Source organism: Mustela nigripes, chromosome 4 (assembly GCF_022355385.1).
Source record: "Mustela nigripes isolate SB6536 chromosome 4, MUSNIG.SB6536, whole genome shotgun sequence".
Classification (NCBI taxonomy): Eukaryota; Metazoa; Chordata; class Mammalia; order Carnivora; family Mustelidae; genus Mustela; species Mustela nigripes.
The window spans coordinates 48,712,686-48,727,532 of record NC_081560.1 but is presented as its reverse complement, the minus strand read 5'-3'; the positions used below and the strand labels follow the sequence as shown (position 1 = coordinate 48,727,532).

The window sequence follows — 14,847 nt, the reverse complement described above, 5'->3', positions numbered from 1 at the left end:
GTTTGTAAACTGTAAAGTTCCATAGCGGATATTAGTGTGTTATCTTATTTAGCAGTGGAATGCAAGATCAAACCTAGGTGGGGGGAAAAAGAAAAAAAAGAAGGCCTCATAGAAAAACATCCCTAGGTCCCCAGCCCTTAAAAGACCTCCCAGGGTGAATAGCAAGATTACAAAAACTCACACTGTCTCCCCTGCAGAGGGTACCCTCTGAGCCATCAGGGGTGGGCCGCCTGGGTCAGTCCCATTTTAGCAAATGTGTTCCTTTCCATTTGCTCCAATTGGTGGTAGGAGGTGAAGGGGGCAAACCAGACAGCTGGTGTAACATAAAACAGAAAGATCTATGTTTTACCTTTGGAAGAAAAAAAAAAAAAAAAAAACCTGTGGGAAATAGTGGGGAAAACGAAAGAAGCAGGCAAGCGCTTGGGGCATTTCAGCTGGTAAGCTGAGAAAGAGAGAGAGAGAGAGGAGAAGCTGCCCAAGACAGATGCAGTCCACACCCTCCAACTGCAAAGAGAGAGAGGCTCACATGTCAGAAAAAAGTTTGTCCTCCCTCAGGGGAACTGTGAAGGGTGTCAATGTTCTAGCCATGAGAAAATAAAAAATCCATATAGAACATTCCAACATGTGGAGGCCTGATAGAGCTCAGAGCAATGTTCTATGGGCTCCTGCCTCTCGCAACCTTCTCACTTGGACCAGGAATGTCAGCGTGAGGCATGCTTCACGGGGGAGGGGAAGTGGTGTCTGAACCTGTTCCGAGACAGGCCCACTGCTTGTGATTTAGGAAAGCAGTAGAGTGAGGCAGGTAAGTAAAAGCTGATTGTTGGTCAAACCACATGGGTTCAAATCCCAACTCCTCTGCTTCTGGACTTAACTTCTGTGATTCTGAGTTGCTCACCATCGGTAATGTACTTAACTTTGTTAAGCTTCAGTTTCCTAATCTATAAAATGGGGGCCAATGATAGTGCCCTCCTTAGGATACTGCTGCAACGGTTAAATAAAATAATGTTTATACAGCAATTAGAAAGTGCCTTGTCGGGGCGCCTGGGTGGCTCAGTGGGTTAAGCACCTGCCTTCAGCTCAGGTCATGGTCTCAGGGTCCTGGGATCAAGCCCCGCATCGGGCTCTCTGCTCAGCAGGGAGCCTGCTTCCCCTCCCTCTCTGCCTCCCTCTCTGCCTGCCTCTCTGCCTACTTGTGATCTCTGTCAAATAAATAAATAAAATCTAAAAAAAAAAAAAAAAAAAAGTGCCTTGTCAGTTGGTTAAGCATCTGCCCACAGCTCAGGTCATGATCCCAGGGTCCTGGGATTGGGTCCTGGGATCAAGCCCCACATGGGGCTCCTTGTTCAGTGGGGAGCCTGCTTCTCCCTGTGCTGCTCCCTCTGCTTGTGTTCTCTCTCTCTCTCTCTCTCTCTGACAAATAAATAAATAAATAAATAAATAAAATCTCTTTTAAAAAGCACACAGAAGGCAGCCAGTAAACGTTCACTGTTATGGCATTGTTTCAAAAGGCAAGTTTTTTAGCCTACCTTCATTCCACAGGCCTAGGAAGTCAGAGTAAAAGAGTGAAAACTTTCCTGCAGCATCAAATGTAAGAGCAGAACTTGCATGCTCACTGGCAACAGAGGAAAGTTTCAAGTGTCTCTGCTTCATGAGCTATTGTAGATAACACGTTGAACACCTGTTTGAAGAGGCAGCAAACCCTAGTTACTAAATACCTGGAATCAGAACTAGATTTGGATCCCCGCTTCACCTCTCCCTAACTCTGTGACGTCACACAAGCAACATAAACTTTATGCTTCTGTTCCACATTTGTAAAATGAGGGTGATAATAATAGTGTCTACCTCATAATGTTGGAGGAAGGATAAAATGAGGCTGCACATATCTTATTACAACTCTTGGTACAATCCCTGACCCATGAAAAGTGCTTAATAATTGATAGCTATTATTGTTTTCTTCACTGCAAAAAAAGAGTGTTGTTTGTTAATTACATTTAGAATCCACCTCTGAGTAGAGAAAGCAAAATATACTGTCTATCGGATATCTCCATTGTTTTTTTGTTTTGTTTGTTTTTCTTAGGTAGGCTCCATGCCCAACATGGAACTTGAACCCACAACCTTGAGATCAAGACCTGAGCTGAGATCAAGAGTAGGACACATAACCAACTGAGTCATCCAGGCACCCCAAAATATTGGAATCAGTTCTTGCTCTCATCAGAAAGAACTTTCTCTTCTAATACAATGTATTAATGGTTCCTAGGAAGTAAGTTACCCAGGGATCAGAATACTTTTAGATTGGTCTACCATATAATCTGGTTCTCATTGTTGTGGTTTAACTAAAGTAAGCAGAAAATATATCTGAGGTAATTAAAAAATCTGAATTGTCCTTGAGAGCTATGGTTAATATTCTGCCATATTTGTGTATTGTATTGTATTGTATTTTATAATTAACTCATTGACATAAAAGCAATAAGGCAAATGTCTCAAAAATTCTAGCAAAAATAAAGCAACACATTTGCTCTTCGATGTATCAGCCTTAATAATAACTCACTCTACATATTTAAAAGTTTGCCGGTTCAGTAGTAGCAAAATTTTAAAATGTATATTAAGCTGTTGTGATGAGCACCGAGTGATATATGGAAGTGCTGAATCACTATATTGTATACCTTAAACTAATATAACATTGTATATTAAACTGTAATTTTAAAAAATAAATAAAAATAAAAATGTATATTAAGCACATCAAAAAACATAAACATACCCATTCCTTTATTAAGTCAAGAAACATTTCTGAATGCCTACTATGTGGCAGACTCTGCCTTATGTTTTAAATCAAATACACTGCATTCATTCACTCTTACAAAGTTCTTTCATTTATCTTTAAATACTTTCAAATTTTCACATTATCTGATAATATTACAACCTCTTTAAATCAGTTAAATATTTAAAACTCTGTCACTTTAAGAATTTGTAACATTTTCCATTAACATTCCTCTCTGGTTTTACGTACTTGATCTGTGCTGTGGGATACAGCATAAATTATCTGCCTTCAGCAAAACGAACAGCTGAAAGACCCTGCCGCCTGACAGTGCTTGTTAGGCCTGGAGCTGCTGTGAACACACACTGTACTAGTGATTGTCTGCCTTTCAGGTTCCTCCAGAAGAGTCTTTAGGTGGCTCAAAACATATGAGTTGGCCATCCACTAGCCAAAATAGCCCAGTATTTGAGCACCATGCTTAGGTGTCAATTAATAAACATGATAAAAGCAATCTTGAGATATTTATTTTTAAAGAAAAGTATCTCCCAGAAATAAGCCCATGCTTACATGCTCAATTATTCAATGACAAAGGAGGCAAATATATACAATGGAGAAAAGATCGTTTTTTCAATAAATGGTGTTGGGAAAATTGGACAGCTACATCCAAAGAATAAAACAGGAGCACTTTCTTACACCATATACAACAATAAACTTAAAATAGATTAAAGACCTAAATGTATCTTTAATCCAAGAAACCATAAAACTCCTGAAGGAAAACACATGCAACAATCTCTTGGACATTGGTCTTAGCAATGTATTTATAGATATGTCTCCTCAGGCAAGGAAAACAAAAACAAAAATAAACTATTGGGACTACACCAAAATAAAAACTCTTGCAGTGCAAAGGAAACCATCAACAAAACAAAAAGGCAACCTTATGAATGGGAAAAGGTATTTGCAAATGATATAGCCACATGATCCAATAATTCTACTACTGGGTCTTTACCCAAGAAAACAAAAACACTAATTTGAAAAGATATATGCACTCCTATGCTTACTGCAGCCCTGTTTATAAGAGCCCAGATAGGGGTGCCTGGGTGGCTCAGTTGGCTGGGCACCCATTCCCGACTTCGGCTTGGGTCATGATCTCAGGGTCATGAGGTTAAGCCCCACGTCAGGCTCTGTGCTGAGCTTGGAGCCTGCTTAAGATACACTTTCTTTGGAACACTGAAAAGAAATTTTAAAAATTAAAAGAAAAAAATTTAAAAATCAAGAAATTAAAAATTAAAAAGAAATATTTAAAAATGTTATTAAACTAAAGAAAAAAAAAGATTCACTCTCTGCCCCTCTCCCAGCTCTCTCTCTCTCTCTCACTCTCTCAAAAAAAAAGAGGAAAAAAGAGCCAAGATAGGGAAGCAACAATGTCCCTCAATGGATGAATGATAAAGAGGATGTGGTATATAATCACGATGGAATATTACTCAACCATAAAAAGGAAAAGCAAGATCTGGCCATTTATGACAACAAGGATGGACCCAGAAGGTATTATGCTAAGTGAAATAAGTCAGAGAAAGACATATTCCACATAAGAGACAGAACAAATAAACAAACAAACAAAAAACAGACACTTAACTACAGAGAACAAACTGATGGTTGTCAGGAGAAGGTTAGTGGGAGGATAAGAAGGAGATTAAGAGATACAAACTTCCAGTTATGAAATAAATGTCACAGAAATGAGAGGTCTGGCATAGGGAATATGTCAATAATAGTATAATAGTGTTGCATAGTGCAAGATGGTGACTGTACTTATTGTGGGGAGAACCAAGTATTGTACAGAATTGTCAAATCAGTATGTTCTACACCTGAGATTAAAATAGCATTGTATACCAATTATATTTCAATAATAAATAACTTTCAAGTTTTTATTTTATTTAAATTTAATGAATTAACATACAGTATATCATTAGTTTCGGAGGTAGAGTTCAGTTATTCTTCAGTTGCATATAACACCCAGCGCTCAACATGTCATTGGCCCCCCCAGTGTCCATCACCCAGCCACCCCATCCTCTCACCCCCATTCCCTCCAGCAACCCTCAGTTTGTTTCTTGAGATTAATGGTCTCTTATGGTTTATCTCCCTCTCTGACTTCATCTTTTTTTATTTTCCCTCACTTCCCCTATGATCATCTGTTCTGTTTCTTAAATTCTACAGATGAGTGAAATCATATGATAATTGTCTTTCTCTGATTAACTTAATTCATTTAGCATAATACCCTCTAGTTCCATCCGGGTCATTGTAAATGGTAAGATTTCAATTTTTGATGGCCAAATAATATACCATTGTGAATATACACCACATCCTCTTTATCCATTTATCTGTCAATGGACATCTGGGCTCTTCCCATTGTTTGGCTGTTGTGGACACTGCTGCTATAAACACAGGGGTACAGGTGCTCCTTCTGATCACTACATCTGTTATCTTTAGGGTAAATACCTAGTAGTACAATTCCTGGGTCATAGGATAGCTCTATTTTCAACTTCTTGAGGAACCTCCACACTGTTTTCAAGAGTGGCTGTAAGTGTAAGAGGGTTCCCCTCTCTCTGAATCCTCTCCAATGTTTGTTGTTTCCTGACTTGTTAATTTTAGCCATTCTGACAGGTGTGAGATGGTATCTCACTGTGGTTTTGATTTGTATTTCCCTGATGCCAAGTGATATTGAGCATTTTTTCATGTGTCTATTGGACATTTGTATGACTTCTTTGGAAAAATGTCTGTCCATATCTTCTACCCATTTCTTAATTGGATTATTTGATTTTTGGGTGTTGAGTTTGATACTTTTTTTATAAATCTTGGATACTAGCCCTTTCTCTGTTAAGACATTTGCAAATATCTTCTCCCATTCTGTAGGTTTTCTTTTGGTTTTGTCTATTGTTTCCTTTGCTGTACAAAAGCTTTTTATCTTGATGAAGTCCCAATAGTTCATTTTTGCTTTTGTTTCCCTTGCCTTTGGAGACATGTCTAGCAAGAACTTGCTGCAGCCGAGTTCAAAGGTGGCTACCTATGTTCTCCTCAAAGATTTTGATGGATTCCTGTCTCTCATTTAGGTACTTCATTTATTTTGAGTTTATCTTTATATATAGTGAAAGAAAATGGTCCAGTTTCATTCTTCTACACACGGCTATCCAACATCATTTGTTGAAGAAACTTTTTTCCATTAGATATTCTTTTCTGCTTTATTGAAGATTAGTTGACCATAGAGTTGAGGGTCCATTCCTGGGTTCTCTATTCTGTTCCATTGATCTGCGTGTCTGTTTTTCTACCAGTATCATACTATCTTGATGATTACAGGTTTGTAATATACCTTGAAGTCCAGAATTGTGATGCCACCAGCTTTGGTTTTCCTTTTCATCTTTTCTCTGGCTATTCCGGGTCTTTCACAGTTCCACACAAATTTTAAGATTATTTATTCCAGCTCTGTTGACATATTTTGATAGGAATTTCACTGAATGTGTGTATTTCTCTGGGTAGCATAGACATTTTAATAATATTTTAATATTTGTTCTTCTAATCCATGAGCATGGAATGTTTTTCCATTTCTTTGTGTCTCCTCAGTTTCTTTCATAATTATTCAATAGCTTTCAGAGTACAGATCCATTACCTCTTTGGTTAGGTTTATTCCTAGGTATCTTATGATAATAAATAAATAAATTTTAAAAATAAGATATCATCACATATTAACACTTTGTGCTTGACTAAAAGCCAACAACAGGATAAGGTAAAATAATATTTTTAGCAACATCCTCTTAATAGAGCCTAAGAAGAAATACGTATATATATATTTTTTTTTAAGATTTTTTCTTTATTTATCTGACAGAGATCACAAGTAGGCAGAGTGGCAGGCAGAGAGAGAGGAGGAAGCAGGCTCCCTGCAGCGCAGAGAGCCTGATGTGGGGCTCGATCCCAGGACCCTGGGATCATGACCTGAGCTGAAGGCAGAGGCTTAACCCACTGAGCCACCCAGGTGCCCCCGTATATATATTTTTAAGATTTTATTTATTCATTTGACAGAGAGATCACAAGCAGGCAGAGAGGCAGGCAGAGAGAGAGGGGGAAGCAGGCTCCCCACTGAACAGACAGCCTGATGCGGGGCTCAATCCTAGGATCCTGAGATCACGACCTGAGTCGAAGGCAGGTGTCTGAGCCACCCAGATACCCCAAGAGTAAGCATATTTAAAACAAAAAAGTCATTGCTTATTTTGCTAAAAACTATTCTTTTTTTTTTTAAGATTTTATTTATTTATTTGACAGAGATAGACACAGCAAGAGAGGGAACAGAAGCAAGGCAAGGGGGAGAAGGAGAAGTAGGCTTCCCACTGAGCAGGAAGCCCGATGCCGGGCTCGATCCCAGGACCCTGAGATCATGACCTGAACTGAAGGCAGATGCTTAATGACTGAGCCACCCAGGTGCCCCTAAAAATAATTATTTAAATATCACCTCTTGCAGGGGCACTTGGGTGGCTCAGTGGGTTAAGCCGATGCCTTCGGTTCAGGTCATGATCTCAGGGTCCTCGGATCGAGTCCCACATCGGGCTCTCTGCTCAGCGGGGAGCCTGCTTCCTGCTCTCTCTCTGCCTGCCTCTCTGCCTACTTGTGATCTCTGTCTGCCAAATGAATGGATAAAATCTTAAAAAAAAAAAAAAAATCACCTCTTGCAGTCTCTCCTCATCTGTTTGGTTGCCCTGTCTGGAATACCCTGCCTCAACTTTCTATCTCCCCCTTATCTCCACACCATGCCTCATGAATATTCTTTCCAGCCTTGCACAACCAAGTGCAAGTCCATACTCTGGGCATTCATTCACTGCCCTTCTAACATCTTCTGCAGCTGTTCCCATATCACTTTGTTTTAAAGTTATTGGCATCTACATCTATCTCTTCAACTCAATTTTGAGTTTCTTCATTTTGTATTTCCCATAACACCCAGTTCAAACTCAGTTAATGATCATGTAGATGAATTTGGCTGAGACATTCACACTTTATGTACCTCAATTTCCTCATCTAGCAAATGTGCATAACAATATCTGTCCTTCCTAACTGTAGTTTGCTATGCCATCCAGTTAGTTAATAAATGTGAAAGCATTTTTTTAAGTGCTATATATTCTTTGGGAAGCAATTTGATAGTATTTATCAAGAGCTTTAATTTTTTCATTTTTTTTCCTACTCACTAATTATACTTTTAGATATAAATCTCAAGGAAAAACTGTGAACACAGAATAATTTAAAAGTTTTTTAAAGATTTTATTTATTTATTTGAGAGCAAGAAAGCAACCCGCCCCCCACCACTACCACAGGGGAGAAGCAGGCTTCCCACCCAGCCTGATGTGAGTCTCTATCCCAGGCCCTGGGATCATGACTGAGCCGAAGGCAGATGCTTAACTGACTGAACCACCCAGATGCCCCCACATAGAATAATTTTTAAAACACTGTTCAAATATTATTTACTATGGTAAAAAAAAATTGAAATAATTTTAATACCCAATAAAATAAAATGACTGAGTAAATTGCTGCACAGTATCTCAATAAAACATTATATACCATTTTTAAATCATGAAAATTATTTTAAAAGATGACACAATAGCCAACAACATGAGAAATGTTTAAGATGTGGTATTAAAGAGGGGCACTTGGCAGGCTCAGCCAGTAGAGCATGTAGCTCTTGATCTTGAGGTAGTGAATTTCAGGCCCATGTTGGGTGTAGAGGTTACTTAAAAAATATATAGATAAGGAGTCTGGGTAGCTCAGTTGGTTAAGTATCTGAAACTCTTAGTTTCAGCTTAGGTCATGATCTCAGGGTCCTGAGATTGAGCCCTGAGTGGGGCTCGAACACAAGATGAAATCGGCCTGGGATTTTCTCCCTTCCTCCTCTTCTGCCCCTCCTGCTCTCAAGTGTACACGCTCGTGCTCTCTCAAATAAATAACATAAAATCTTAAAAAATAATAAAATATGTGAACTGTTTTAAAAAATGAATACCAAAATTATACATCTAATTTGACAAGTATATAAAAAGGAAACATCTACTCACCAAAAAAATTGATGAGAAGGAAGTATACGAAAATACTAATTATGGCTATTTGAGAGTAAATGTTTACTGAGTGTTTTTATTTCTTGTTTTATTTTCTAAATTTTATTTTCTAAATATTGCATAAGTACATATCACTTTGAAAAGAAAAAGTAAAATCAACTTTGAACAGTAGTTTAAAAGGTATATAAACTGCATAAAATAGCTACATAAAAGTTATAAATATTACATCCTTAGATTCTATTACTTCATTATTGTATATATAGGCATTGAGATTGATCATTTTTTTAATGTAAATAAACCAATTAAATTAGGCTATGTTATACTGTAAACAGCTTGTTAGACAAACAAGAAAAAATTAACCAGATCTGTTCTGCCTGTACTCAAACCCAATAACTTTAACCAGTGAATACAAAAAGTCACTCCTTCCCCTTTTGTTATTCAGATATGTTGTCAACCACTGTGGACCTGTCTTCTAGCTCTATAGGTGAGTCATAAATGCTGATGTTATCTTTAGCTTATTTCAGAATCTGGAGCTAACTTTTCCTTTTACTTCTGAATCTTACCTTCTTAAATAAAATTGTTTTGTTTGCGAGAATCATCTTTGCCCATGTTTCAGCAAGTTTAAGTACTTTTCTAGGTCACCATCAGATGCTAAGGTTAACAAATTTTTCAACTGTACTTCAGGCTACTGAACGTTTCCTACCAGGAAAAAAAAAAATGTTTTTTAAGATTTTATTTATTTATTTGACAGAGAGAGATCACAAGTAGGCAGAGAGAGAGGAGGAAGCAGGCTCCCTGCTGAGCAGAGAGCCCAATGCGGGACTCGATCCCAGGACCCTGAGATCATGACCTGAGCCGAAGGCAGCGGCTTAACCCACTGAGCTATCCAGGCGCCCAGGGAAAAAAAATTTTTAAGGAAGAAAAAGAAAGTATTTCCTTTCATTTGGTCAGAAATCCATAAAGTCACATTTTGAACATAAGCAATTTATGTTACCTTAAATACAAAATTCAAAATATTCGTTTCTCATTCTCAGGTATTTTTCATGTATTTTTTAAAGCACATCTCTTAGAGAAGTTTGTAATTCCCATTCTCTTTCTAGTAACATGTATACTGATTTAACTTACACAGAAAGCAGTTTTTACTGAGAAAGAAAAGAGGTCAAAACCTTGAGTTTCTTCCAAGCCTAAATCTTCCATTTAGAACACTTGAATTAAGAACTGTTCTATTGGCCATTGTCATTGTTCTTTCCCAAGTTAATCTAATATGTACTTCTTTTTTTCTTCTTTTTTAAGATTTTACTTATTTATCTGAGAGCAAGAGAGAAGGTGCACGAACAAGCAGGGGGAGCAAGAGATGGAGAAGGAGGCTCTACACTAGCAGGGAGGTCACTGCGGGGCTCAATCCTAGCACCCTGGGATCATGATCTGAGCCGAAGACAGACATTCAACCAACTGAGCCACCCAGGTGCATATTAATATGCTTTTTTATTGAATTTGTCCACTCACATCTAACTGATCCAAATGCCTTATTAAATGCCCAAATCGGGTCGAAGATAAGAGCTGCTAGTGATGTTATTTTAAGAAGAAACAAAATGCCATGAAGCTAGACCAGCTCCTTTCTGTCAAAACACACCATGTCCTTGGTACATACATGTTCCCAGTGCACTAATAGGAGAAACAGTAATGAGCTGACAAGGTTGCTCATTCCTAGGGAACACTGGCTATTTGGTCCATGAATATGCATTGGAACCTTTTAAAAGTTTTTATACAAAAATATATAAGTTTTTATATAAAAATATGGTTAGTGGATGAAGTCTTATATTTTGATTCACAACTAAGGAATTTCGAAATTACTTGCTAGCTATAGACAATCATCTAGTTCTTTCAAGAATAAGAAGTATGTTTCTTTTTTTTTTTTAAGATTTTGTTTATTTATTTGACACAGAGAAAGAGATCACAAGTAGACAAAGAAGCAGGCAGAGAGAGAGGCAGAAGCAGGCTCCCTGTTGAGCAGAGAGTCCAGTGCGGGGCCCGATCCCAGGACCCTGGGATCATGACCCGGGCCGAAGGCAGAGGCTTAACCCACTGAGCCACACAGGTGCCCCAAGAACATGAAGTTTGTTTCTTTTACTTCCTACTTTCAGTATCTAGCACATTGCCTGCACATAATAAATGCACAATAAATGTTAAACCAGTGACACAATAACATAATTGACTTACTGAGAAGCAATTGCCAAGTTGTACCATACTGCAACAGCACTGCAGCTAATTAGCTTAGTTTATATGTGGAAGGACTTGAGGTCAAGGGCACACTCTTCAAAGTCCTTTGGCTTTGTTCTAGTCACAATTTCATATCATCTTCCAATAAGACATTCTCATGAATGCAAGGAGAATCAGATAGAGAAAGAAATAGTTTAGCACAATTCATTACCACTCCAAAACAGACAATTCAGAAATTATTTATTTAGAAATCAAACTGATAGTAAATGAGCTTTGCATTATTTTGATATGGAAAGTTCCAATATTTCAGCATATTAAGCTTAGCTATAAGTAAAATAGAGGTCCCTGGGTGGCTCAGTTGGTTAAGCATCCGACTCTTGATTTCAGGGTCATGAATTCAAGCCCTGCACTGGTGTACATGTGGAGCTTACTTTAAAAAGGGGGGAAAAAAGGGAATAAAATAGTAATATTAACTACTTATCCTTAAACTAACACAAACTAATATTTGACCCCAACTCATTTTCTTATGATTAAAATAGTTTGTCACACAGGTCTACTGCTTAGGACAATAATTTTTGTGATTGCTATGAAAGATTATTTAATTCAAAGCATTTGGTCAATAAAAGGATTTCTATCTTGTAGATAAGGGAAATTCAATAATATGCTTTGCAAAACAAATACATATTATGAATGCATGCAAGACACATAGTCTAAAAAATATACCTTTTCCAAGGACTCTCAAATAAAATATCATGAATGGGCCAGTTTCAGAACTTTGAATACAGGAGAGATTAATTTGTGTTCAGATCTCGCTAGCTTTAATAGCAGGAAAACCAACTGGCTTCTGTCAGTACATTTTCTCACTATGAAAGTAGAGAAAGTGCTACTTACTGCTTCACAGGAGGTACTATGCAAATCAACTGGTGTTCTTAAAGCTTTCCCTAAGTGCTAAATGTTATCATTAGGGTGCATTGTATATCTCTTTCCAATTATCTGCCACCTTAAAATTCTATGGCCTGTAAGAGTGTCTCACTCCTGAAATACTTTAAAAAGGTTAAGGAACGTTCAAAAGGTGTTAAAAAAAAAAAAAAAAGGCTAAGTTAGGATAGAAGAAAGGGAAATTTGGAATTTGGCACATCTTATTACATGCTTCTTTTTTTTTTTTTTAAGATTTTTATTTATTTATTTGACAGAGAGAGATCACAAGTAGACAGAGAGGCAGGCAGAGAGAGAGGAGGAAGCAGGCTCCCCGCTGAGCAGAGAGCCTGATGCGGGACTCGATCCCAGGACCCTGAGATCATGACCTGAGCCGAAGGCAGCGGCTTAACCCACTGAGCCACCCAGGCGCCCCTACATGCTTCTTATTATACCAAGTTACATGCTTCTTGGACTAAACACTACTGAACTTTACACTGTAAATAGGTGAATTGCATGGTATATGAATTAAATCTCAACACAGCTGTTTATAAAAATAATAATAAATCTAACCATGTTCACACCAGAAAAAAAAAACAAACATATATTCCCTAAAAGTATGGATCATTATGCTAGGAAAAAGAATTCTATCATTTTGAGTTCAAAATAGGCTATAAAGTTTTAAGAAATCAATTTACAATAAAACTAAATAATTAAATGGTACATTGAGATAAAATTATAATTTACTTTTAATAACTTAATTATTCATTATGGTAATTACATAGTTAATCTGACTCATTAAAACAGTCTGGCAATAAATGTGAAGGGTTTGAAACTTACCCTATTAGCAAACAAACAAGTCAGCATGCCACAATTTCATGGAGGTTAGCAGTAGACACAAGGCTCCTCGATTAAAGACAAAGGACAGTTTATTACACACAGAAAAAGCAGTAACGAGAGGATCATTTTCTTGAGCCAGTTCTTCAAGTCCCAATTCCCACAGGAGACACCTGCACACAGAGTAGAATGTGCTAAAGAAGAGGAACTCTAAATTTAGAACTCTCAAACTTTTCTTTCTACTTCAGAGAGAGATACCCTCTTCTGAGGTTGTTTGCCATACTGACAATCTTGAAAAAGCAGTCCTGAACAAAAGACTGGCAATGGCAATGTTCATAAGACATGCAGAACTTCAGAGAACCAAGGAGAATTATGTTCTCACACTAAGGTGACCATATATCTTGGTTTGCTTGGGACAGCCTAAGCTATTATCTATTGTCCAAGTTTAATAATCAATAGCACCCCTTTCCACTCTCACAAATATCCTAATTTGGACAAGAAATTATACATTTATAATTCTTGAGAAATTCCTCTGCCTGGTAAAATCAGGAATGATTTCAGCAGTTAAGGTTTAGGTCAACCAGACAAAAATGGAGGTCAATACCACACACAAAAATTACTTCAAAATGGATTAAAGACTTGAATGTAAGACCTGAAACCATAAAACTCCTAGAAGATAAGATAGGTGGAAAGTTCCTTATTGCTGGTTTTGGCAATGATTTTTTGGGTATGACACCAAAAAGCAAAACCACAAAAGGAAGAATAAGCAGAACTACATCCAACTAACTAAATTCTGCACAGCAAAGGAAACCATCAACAAAATGAAAAGGCAACCTAATGAATGGGAAAAGATATTTACAAACCATATATCTGATAAGGGGTTAATATCCAAAATATATAAGGATCTCATTACAATTCAGTCGCAGTAAAACAACAATCCAATTAAAAATGGACAGAGGATCTAAATAGACATTTTTCCAAAGAAGATGCCCTAATGGCCGATAGGTACATGAAAAGGTGCTCAGCGTCATTAATCATGAGGGAAATGCAAATGAAAACCACAATGGAGTATCACCCCACACTTGTTAGAACAGCTAGCTAATAAAAAAGATAAGAAATAACAGGAGTTGGTGAAGACATGGAGGGAAAAGGGAACCCATGTGCACTATTGGTGGGGATGTAAATTGATGCAACCAATACAGGAAATAAGTAGGAAATTAAAAATTAGAAACACTCAACATCACTCATCAGGGAAATGCAAACCAAATGACATATCACCTCACACCTATCAGAATGGCTAAAAACACAAGAAACAAATGTTGGTGAGGATGTAGAGAAAAAGGAACCCTTATGAACTGTTGGTGGGAATGCAAAATGGTGCAGCCACTATGGAAAACAGCATGGAGGTTCCTCAAAAAATTAAAAATACCATACAATCTAATAATTGTGCTACTGGATATTTACCCAAATATACAAAAACACAAAGTCAAAAGGATACATGCACCCCTATGTTTATAGCAGCATTATTTACAATAGCTAAATTATGGAAGCAGCCCAAGTGTCCATTGATGGACATACAGATAAAGAAGATGTGATACAAAAACAGATGAACATAAGGGAAGGGAGGGAAAAAAATAAAATAAGATGAAATCAAAGAAGGAGACAAACCAAAAGAGACTTAACTATAAGGAAAAAACTGAGGGTTGCTGGAAGAGATGTGGGTGGGGGATGGGATAACTGGGTGGTGGACATTAAGGTGGGCACATGATGTAATGAGGACTCGGTGTTAAATGCAACTAATGAATCACTAAGCTACCTCTGAAACTAACAATACATGAGGTGTTAATTTATTGATTTTAAAAATATTTTTTAAATGTTAGTTTAAAAAAAGATACATAAATCCATATACCTTAATATATATCTATATAATGGAATACTACTCAGCCATAAGGAAGAAAATCTTGCCATTTGTGGCAACATGGATGGACCTTAAGAGTGGCTCAGTGGGTTAAAGCGTCTGCCTTCAGCTCAGGTCATGAT

The 14,847-nt window shown here is 37.4% G+C and overlaps 1 long non-coding RNA gene across 1 annotated transcript in view; it reads right to left on the bottom strand.

Moving 5' to 3' along the window:
- The window catches only part of LOC132015003 (uncharacterized), a 50,226-nt gene extending 37,252 nt beyond the window's left edge, over positions 1 to 12,974 (bottom strand). Inside the window, exons 1-2 of the long non-coding RNA XR_009403518.1 lie at positions 12,811 to 12,974; positions 11,056 to 11,209 (exon numbers count right to left, since the gene is read on the bottom strand). This is a non-coding gene — a long non-coding RNA (uncharacterized LOC132015003). The remainder of the gene's footprint in view (positions 1 to 11,055; positions 11,210 to 12,810) is intronic.
- Between the last annotated feature and the right edge of the window lie 1,873 nt (positions 12,975 to 14,847).